This window comes from Pygoscelis adeliae, unplaced genomic scaffold (assembly GCF_000699105.1).
Source record: "Pygoscelis adeliae isolate BGI_AS28 unplaced genomic scaffold, ASM69910v1 Scaffold410, whole genome shotgun sequence".
Classification (NCBI taxonomy): Eukaryota; Metazoa; Chordata; class Aves; order Sphenisciformes; family Spheniscidae; genus Pygoscelis; species Pygoscelis adeliae.
Window position 1 is genome coordinate 661,849 of NW_008823913.1, and position 9,810 is coordinate 671,658.

The 9,810-nt window shown below is 41.7% G+C and overlaps 1 protein-coding gene across 1 annotated transcript in view; it reads right to left on the reverse strand.

Annotated features, from left to right (window-relative positions):
- GALNT9 (polypeptide N-acetylgalactosaminyltransferase 9) overlaps nucleotides 1-9,810 on the reverse strand; it is a 154,976-nt gene that overhangs the window by 36,683 nt on the left and 108,483 nt on the right. The window lies entirely within an intron of this gene.

Below are 9,810 nucleotides of genomic sequence, written 5' to 3' on the forward strand. Positions count from 1 at the left end.
GCTTCCTAGACTGGGCTCAATCCAGCCCAATAACCCTTTGATGCAGCATTAGAATTTCTTCAAGCAATATTTCTTTCCTTAGATTTCTCAGGCTATGATTATTATAACTACAGGGCAAGAGATACAGATGGAGATTAATAACTCCTTCACCAGGGGAAAAAAACTGAATGCATAGTGCATCACTTTCTGGTAATCCAAGACACAATACACCAATGTCTTCCTCTGCTTGTAATCACTAAGGATGTGCAGGAAACCAGAAGTAATCAAGCAGAACAAACTTAATGCACTTGAGAGCAGTACAGTCATGGTTTTATATTAATAAACTCTAGAGTAGGCAGCAAGCAACAGCTACTACTAAATAGGCACCATGGCCAGAACTGAGCACACTATGTGACAACACCTCAGAAGCAAATGTTCTGTAAATGTCTTCCTCAGAGAGTGGAAACTTTATTTTTAAGCTAACTCTTGAGGACAGTCACGATATGATGCTAAGTTTAAAAAAAAAAAAAAAAAAGTCGCTCCCACCTCCACCCTCTCCAAACAGCAGAGCAAAGCCATCTCCCAGCCCCCGTCAGGGTGACTGCACAAGACTCCGAGGACCTCTGCGGTGTCTCCGGAGGGCAGCCCCGAGGCGTCCTCCAGATACACTCGCTTCACGCACTCTGTTGAGCTCTGAATGCAGCTTCTGGTGGAGCTGCACTGCAACCTCTGGGACACAGAGGGTCTCGGGACACAGCATCTTGGCAGACATGTAAGCCTCAGCAATAACTGGGGAGCTGCCTGTGAACAGCTACCGCAGAGGCAGACCTACGGACATTCCTGCGTGGATTATATCAACTTGGACCTCACTTCCAAACTACGTTCCATTTTTAACCTTTAGACTGCATTTTGCCTTTGTCTGCTGACATAAAGAAAACTCCGCTACTAGAAATCTTCTCTTTTATAGCCTTTGAGATCATTAGGAAATCACTTCTTGCCTTCGCTGCTGATGCAGAATGGCATTACTGAGGGCCGAAATGCAGTTTGCAATTGCCTGTAGTTCCAGATCCAGCCAAGCACTTGACTGCTTTCTTAACCATACAGCTCTGTGTTATTCCATTGACTATGGCAGGGCCACTGACACAGCTAAAATTAAATGCCCGTTTAAGTGCCTTGTAGGTTTTTGGCTTGTTAACTATTCACCGCCAATACCTCAACCCGCTTAGACTGTCACTCTTTCTCACTTGTAGTGGTTCTCCAGTGTTAACCAGAGTTTAAAAACTCCTTTTAACTCCGAGTTGAACAAGTAAATGTGCTTCTGAAAACACCCATGAGAAGACCTACTGAAGAACCTGCTATCTTTCCTACTTATGCAATTTTCATAACAGAACTGCACATCACACTTATCTCATTAGCAGTCACCACCTCGGGCAGTACATACAATGTGGGTGGGTTTTCTTTTTTCTGATTACCTAGGAAGTCTTGCTGTCTCTAATTTTCCATGAATCTCATGAATTGCCACTGAAATCTTTATAGCTACAGTAGCCTCGAATGTAATGATGTAAACCAATTTTATACCCAATAAAACAATTTAATGCCTAATAAACTTTATGAAGAAAGTGGCACATTTCTAAGCAGTGCCTCTTGGTAATGAAATCAAGCCAAAGATGCCTGAGGGAGAAAAGCTCCGTGTCTGTGAGTAGCAGCCTTAGGTATGTGCTGGTACCTAGGGTATCAGGGTGGGCATCAGAGACCTCACAAAACCAGCCAGTACAATTTGATTGCCCGGCCAGATTTGGCAAAGCTGTAGCAATGGGTCCATCAATGAAGAATTTCTAATCCTTCTCACAACAGACATAGCGCACTGAAGCGTACTAATGCAGATAAGGAAGGAAAGTCAAAACGCATTGAACTAAAGCGAGGAGGCAAGCAGAGCTCCTGTAACTGTCTGACTGACAGGTTTGGTTTGGATGAACTTCCCAAAGGCACAGGCTGCTCTTCCTCAGAACGGTGAGGCTGGAAAAAGCACAGAAACAGTCTCTCACCTTTCTAGTTCAGCTGAAGCCTGAAGATGCTGATGTGTGAAAATGGGAGTTAATTTTGCAAGAACTTTCTGGAGCACTCAGATGTTGGCTTCCGAAATTCTGTGAAGAGATGATTTTTGGGTTTCATTTTAACTGAGAATAGTGTAAGCCACCCCCCAGATGAAAGCATTCTTGAAAACATAACTTCAGTTTGGAGAATGGAGTCTCATCCTTTCGTTCCTTAGAGCAGCTTGTAACAGATCTAATCAAATAATTATAATACGCTTTAGCTAGAAGGGTAAGGAAGAAAAACTATGTATATGAATGAAAAGACGATGGGTCACAACAGTAGCAGTGACTTGTAAGGGTTATTTCTCACATCTGAAAGCCCAATAACTCACAAGTACCCCTAGCCATAAGTGAATTATGAGAGTCTCTTGTGCAAGTAACATTTTCCATTATGCACCTAGTCTGATGCACCGCAACAATTTGTCTCTCTTCACAAAACCATAAGGAATGTTTCCAAGAGAACTTCAAGAGCCACAGAGGGTAAAAGGCTTCCGGGCCTGCGAAAACGCCCACACTTCAATCATCAATGCCTCTCTCCATTTAAAGCTGCCTAAGTGCTTAACGCTCTCCTTTTGATGCTTTGTAGGAAGCGTGCCCTACAATGCATCATTGGCATACAGTCTACATCCCCTATTTCCTTCTCTTTTTTCCTCTGGTACCTTTCATACAGCAAGACTAAACTGTACTTTCAGCTTTGCTGTTGTATAGTTACAATCAAGTCATTGTCTCGAGCGAAGTTAGCCTGAAACTGTACCAGCCTAAAGGCAGCAGCTGGCCACAAGAACAGCTTTTGTGTATTACAGATGTGCTCCTCTTCTCCCCCCTCTGTTACCACAACTGGACCCAGTAATCCACTGTGTTTTCAGCATACGCAAAAAAAAAAAAAAAAAAAAAAAGCCCATTGCTAACAAAACTAGTAGCATATTTCTGCAGTTTGTCTTACAGACCTCTCGGAGTAGTTTAGATGATGTCCTCAGCTTTGCAGCGAGGCTTCACGTTTCTAAATTTCTTAAATGAAACGAGCTTAAAAATGAAATTTTACACTATTTTTATCTTATGGAAAAGTTGTATTGTAGAGGATGATCCTGTACTGTCAGGGAAACAGTACAGATAATAGACTTTAACTCCATTTCTGTTTCTCAACTTAACTGACACCTTCATGCTTTGAAGAAAAAGCCCTCATTGATGTGACAACTGTATAGACGTAGGGACCTCCGAGTGACCTCATTCTGGATAGAAAACTGCTTCAACTCTAACCTCTGACCAGCTTCAAAAGACAAGTGCAAACAGCAGTCCATGAGATACGTCATCTAAAACAAAGTGGAAGATGCCAGCCCTGGTTCTTCGCTCCAGCTCTGGATACCACAACTGGGAGAAGCCAATTTGTGGCCCTGAGATACTCAGTCCTGGTTGAGTATCAGAAGTCTGTGTTTCACACTATGGTAACAAAACTTGCATGTTTCCCCTCCTGTCCATATCCTGCTCCATCATCCATTTCTTCAGTTGCAAAAGAAAAATGAAGAAAAAGATGGGTGAACCTTTGCGCAGCCTTTGTACCCATGGAGAACTGCACATGCTACAGACAATTTTTTTTTCCTTCTACTCATTTCAGGGCTACTGTGCATATAATCGTGAATGTGCAGTGTGGAAAATCATGCTAATTACGACTGTGGGATAACAAGTTAGGTGAGTAAACCATACGCCTGTGGCCCTATGACTGAAATGGGAAGTCTGTCTCAACACAAAAGATCAGTCTACCTGCTTGATTCTTCCAGTAGCACAGGAGCTGTGAGTGCTCCTTTGGGCAATAATCTGTAACATCCTTAAATACATACACGGTTTTAAGCATTTCCCCTGACGTGAGTGGGAACTTAAAAACTGTGCTCAGAGACCTTTGTTATATTGGATAGCATTAAATCTGCGCTTGCCCTGGACGCTATTGCATCTTTGCGTGATGGATCTCTAATCATCTTCCACTTAATCAAAACACAACTCAGCATAGCTGTGATTACACAATTTCAAATGATGAGTAACAGTCTTCATCTTTTGTTTTGATGAATTCCGAGTTCTCTACGCAGATAACGTGGTTAATTTGTTATTCAGAAGTGGCATTTAATCCTTGAAGGACATTCTGAATCTGACCAGAAAAAAACCACACCCCAACAACCAAAGGAAAAATAATCAAACAGTATTTGATAATTGCGATGTTTTGAACAATTTTGTCCAAAGTGTTGAGCTTAGCAAAAGTAGGCTAAGATAGCAAAAACTGTACTAATCGACAAATGGAAAAAAAACCCAACCCTGTCTTGCTTCACTTCTCTGGTATTTCACAACATCTACAGGTTGCTACACAGGAGGCAGTTTTTAAAAGAATTTAGTCGTTTTGTATTCTGAACAAATTCACTTGCTCAGCAAGAGAAATGACATTAAACTGCTGACAAAATGTACAAAGCAGAGCTAGTTTCAGAAATTCATGCCTTAGACTGTGTCAAAAGCACTGCAAACATTAATATCAAACCATGACTACTTCTAATAGAAACTATGAGAGAAGTCAAAATAAAATGTGTTTTCTAAAGCAAGAAGCTGAAAAAAACATGTCTCGGAATGATAAAGAAACTGTAGAAAATTCAGGTACTGATTTCATGGGTATTAACTATGCATAATATACATAAGTAAGAAGACAGCATAACCTTGTGGGTAGGGCATTTTTATAAGTCTAAGAAGGAGAGCTGGCTTGAATCCTTGGTTCTGCCAAAAGCAGAGTATTTGAATAAGACACCCCACACCTCAGTGTACTCATACATAAAGGGCAGATAATAAAATTGCCTGCTGTTAAAAACAGAGGACAATCAGAAGCTGAAAAAATATACAGAAATTAAATACCTTGCTTTTTTGGTTTTAAAACAACAGCACGGGTGTTTTAAAATACTGACAATCTGCTTCCAGAGAAGTAGGCAGAACTTGGTGTTGGCTTACAGTAAGGGTCCTCCAGACATCCCTGATTATTGGGGTGCTTCAGTTTGCAGAAGGCCAATTTGGGACTCCTTAAAGAGAGTCAACGAATGCATCTCTTTCCAGCCACCTGCAGTTATTTCCACTTCAGTAACAGCAAGATGACGACGGCTGAGCGGGGTGCTCCCCTTTCTGCCACTGCATTCTTCACCACGCTGTGCAGCACGTCATGTTGTAACCACTGCCTTCTGTTAGGTGGACCATCACAAGTATAAGGGCACATGCCATCGAATATAATTCTGCCTTAACTGAAGTGCCATTCTATGAAAGGGTTACTACTCCCAGCAATTTGAACAAGACACATATTAGGACAAACCAGTATTTTATGTCAGCAATGGATGGTATCTACACCACGAATGAAGTAGATTATATTTCTTTAAGTCTCTGATCTTTGAGGACTGCAATTTAAACCATTTATACAGGGCAAACATTAGAGCTTTCATAATTTTCAGCCATCCTCAGCCACAGAACAGGCCCTGCCCGCACCAGGTTAGCATCAGGGTGACCCTCCCTGAACTTCCCCCTTGAGTAATGTTGTTCCACAGCACTGCTTTCTCAGTGTTTCCCTATATCAAAATGAAAAGTGGCATCAAGTTCTGGGAGAGCAAGATTTGACTCCCAAGTAGGTACAAGAGAGGAAATTTACTGAAGTTTGGAGGAGAAATCATTTAGTCATTAGCTTCCCTTCCCTCTTCACAATCCTGGAGAGAACCAAAGCATTTAGCTCCCCAGCTGCTAGGTGGTCCCCTGGGTAACATTAGCACCTGGGGTAGGTTTGAGCACTCACAGTTTGCTCCAAGTTATCTTATGCTGGCCCATCTGCTGGTGTGGGAAAACGTACCTACAAACACAGAAGCACTGGAAGTGCTTGGCTGTCCCATTAGTGAGGTGATTAGTAGCACTGGCACACTTTCAGGCAGCTATTGCACTCAGACAGAAAGAAACAAAATACATTTTCATCAGCTGAAATACAGTCACTGAATCTATAAACATAGAGCATCTGCTTTGTGAAAGTGAAAGAAAAGAGGAGAAAAAATGAGAGAAACATCACGGCTTTAAAGTGATAAACACCCTTCTAAGAACAACACACTGTATTTGCTGAAAATGGGTGCAGCATCATTTGTCAGTTATGAAATTTTAAAGTGAGGATCAAAAGGTACTGAAGATGGAGCACTTACATGACACTGCTCTATTTTTCCTTTTCTGAAAGCCTTGCATGCTTTTAACACAAGAAAACATCAACGTGGCAATCACATTTCTGCCAAACAATTCTCGGCACTGACAGGTAGTGGTTAGTAAGCCTGTTGAGTGCAATTAGCAGTTGCAGGGATGACAACATAGGACATCGGACCACATGTCACCGCTTGCTGCTGAGAAAGAAACCAGCCTGCTCAAACCCACTGTCACGGGGACACTGACACTTCTTACCAAGTGCCGCCTTCTCTCGTGACCACGTTCTGTACTTCAGTCATGCCACACCATGGTACTGGTGTTCCTACAAGACGTTCTTCAAAACTCAAATAAATATGCAATGGATTCAGGAAAGGCAGATCTGATATTTCTATTTACATTCTTTAAAAGCAGCCCCCGGCTGTAGAATTTCACAGAAAACGTCTTTTTCATTTTCTTTCGCTGAATGATATAAACCAAGTTCCACCCCTGCTATAAAATTATGCCGTAGCGATGTCATAACCATGATGGTTTAGGGATTAAAAAAATCAAAGAAAGGTCTCTGAGCTCAAAAACTTCCTACTTTTTCTATGTATGTATGTCACCTACTAAAACATTCTTTCTGTGGCTTCAGCTATCGAGTACATGATTCCCTATCTATTTTACTACTACTATTTCCTTCTTTCACTGTAGTACTTTGGAAATCCAGTCTTGGACCCACACACCTTTGTACCTGGCACTTACAAACAAAGATCCTGGCAGACACCGTCTCTTTTCATCCAGTCACACATCTTGGCATTGCACTGTGACGTTACAATGCAAGTGTAGGCATAAATAACCTGGATGGGAAGCCAGTCTCCTGGCTCTGCCTAGTGCACAATAAAGACAACACATAGGAAGTTAAAACAAAAATTGTGGCTGAAAAATCTAGGAACAGCCCAAATTTCTTATTGTTCTGATATAACCCACAGAATGCTTCAAAAGAGGAGAGCGACAAAGTCCACAAGGAGTGGCTGTAGCAATGGGGGTGAAGTACTTTGATGCCTCAAAAAAGAACTTTATCTTTTAAAGAAAACAGAGCAAGAAAATGCTACTTGGAGATAAGTGCCACAAACTGACAAGAGTTTTGCCTGACAGCCAAACACAGCCCTGCTCAGCCCGTCTACTGAAAGATAATGTTGCATTAGAAAAAAAATCCAGCTGTCGTGAAATTCTTCAGAGGACAAATCTGATCGACTTGTCAGCATCCTCCTTGCTGTTCGGCCGTTCCAATAGCATAAGATACGAGAATCAAATATTAATAAGCCTGTTTCTCAGGCACGCTTCCGTAATGTAAGGAGATATCTCACTCTCATGAACCTGTTCCTTCAGATGACTGTGACATTTCTCATCTTCGGTGAACTCCTAAGAAAGCCAGCACCACTAAGTCAGAGGACAGGTAGCATGACCCACCCAGCTTAACCAAGTCCATTAGTGTTGGGACAGGGCTCTTGCATCTCCTTCCAGTCATTCAGAAGAAGAAACAAACCAGAGGCAGCATTTGGTGATTTGAGTCACCTTGAAGAACATGAGCTCTAATGGTTCTGCTTCTCAGAAGGTGCCGGGCTGTTCACACCATCACTCCTAGCAGTACGGCATCACACGAGGGCATCATTGCACCGTAAACACACTGAAAGAAAACCAGCTCCTACCTCAAAGTACTCGCCGTCCTCACAGACAAATGGAGAAAATAAATGAAACAAAGGCAGGAACTTCCCTGAAAGCTCGATTTTTGTCTAAGGAAAGAGGCAGCAGTGGAGCTGGTGTTCCTATTTAATACCACTTCCTAATTTGCAGAATGGATTTGGTATTTCTTCCTCCCTCCCGATCAGCGTCCCCTTCCTTACTTTTATCCCTTCCTAGTCGCTGTATCCTTCCTTTTCAGTGGAGGACCATGTTGGTTTGAACGCTTCCCTGCTGCTTTCTCACAAACTTCTGTGGTGCCTTTGTAAAGAACAATGCTACAACATTTTTCAAATGTCACTTACTATTTGGTTTTAGGCATTCATTTTGCAAGCTAAGACAGGATGCCTCACAGCATGCCTGCCTTCATCTCCAGGCAGCAAAGCCTTTAAGCACATGCTTAATTGTAACCAGACACTCAATTCCTGTTGACATCAAGGGGACGTACACGAGTGCTTCACACTAAGGAGGTACTTCAGGACTTTGCTCAATTGGGGCCTGAATTTTGATTGAAGACTGTGATGTGAGGAGTTTCAACTTACATTTTCGGTTGTTTTTATAATCTCATTTGCCTTCCTAAACACAGTAATACCTACTTGCCTTTTTTTTTTTTTTAACCCCAGGTAATCATACAAGATCTAAGTTGCACCTCTAAGGACTGAATACAACTTACTTCATAAGTTGTACTCAACTGACTCTAAGTTGTGCTGATGGCAAAGCCCCAAAGATTGAGCAAAAGCTTGGGTCTGCTCAAATGTCTGACTGACATGTAGGGAATACGGTTTGGTGTGCCTTCCAAAGCTGCTGCTGCTTCTATTTAAAGAAAAAACAATGCACACAGCAAGCACTGCGTTCTCCTACCCAGCATATCTGGTTAGGAAATTTTAATAGAAAGGATTTTTTTTTTTTTTTAATAGTTTTTTCTTCTGTTATTTTTGTGTGTGAATACTGTTATTACTCTGTGTGAATCATCAAGAAGGCAAGCAGGCTGCAGGCGCTGTGACAGACCATTTAAATTTTGGGAGCATGTTTTGCTGTCACTCATTAAAATGATGTGTGGCTATATATATTTGGAAACAAAATCTTAAAATTACATATACATGTGTATAATTTTAGGGCATATTTGTGTATAGGCAACTCTCAGCATCCTTCCACAAAGTTTTTGTTAGAGAGGAAGTGCCACAGTGCCAAATTCCAGATTATTCCAGTTGAACAAACACCTCGCCAAAAGCAACACCACAAGTATGAAATTTCGTTTGAGGTGTGCTACAGTACTGCAAACTCCCCGCAGGGAGGATCTGGCAGAACTGCAGCCAAAGTCTTACCAGTGAAATTTTTGAGTGGAAATTCAACGGGATTTGGACATCCGGGTCACTGAGTATCATCTGGAAAATTTCACCCCTTTTATTGATCTTTCCTTAAATCAGATGCACGCCTAGCATTATAAAGAAACAGATGTGTGTGAATGCATGTGTGCTTGGGAAGGAGGAGAGAAAGGGAGGAACACTAAATTGCAGGCCAGGATAGCATCTAATATTAAAATTACTTTATTGTTTCCACTCCACTTGATTTTTTGGGCTAGCAATCAAGCCAGATGGATTTACATTAGCAGAGGACCTGGCCTTCACTTTTCTTCTGAATTGTCTCTACTGGCTGCACGTCAAAATATGTCTTGGGCATTTGACAGGGCAAGGAGCCAAGATTACACGTTCATGGATTTTTTTTTTTTTTGTGTGTGTGTTTTTTTTTTTTTTAAGCTTCTTTTGGAAAGGTTTAGTGGTATTTATCTACTGCAAGCAAGTGGGAGGGTTTAGAAGAGAAGCTTTGTTCAGCA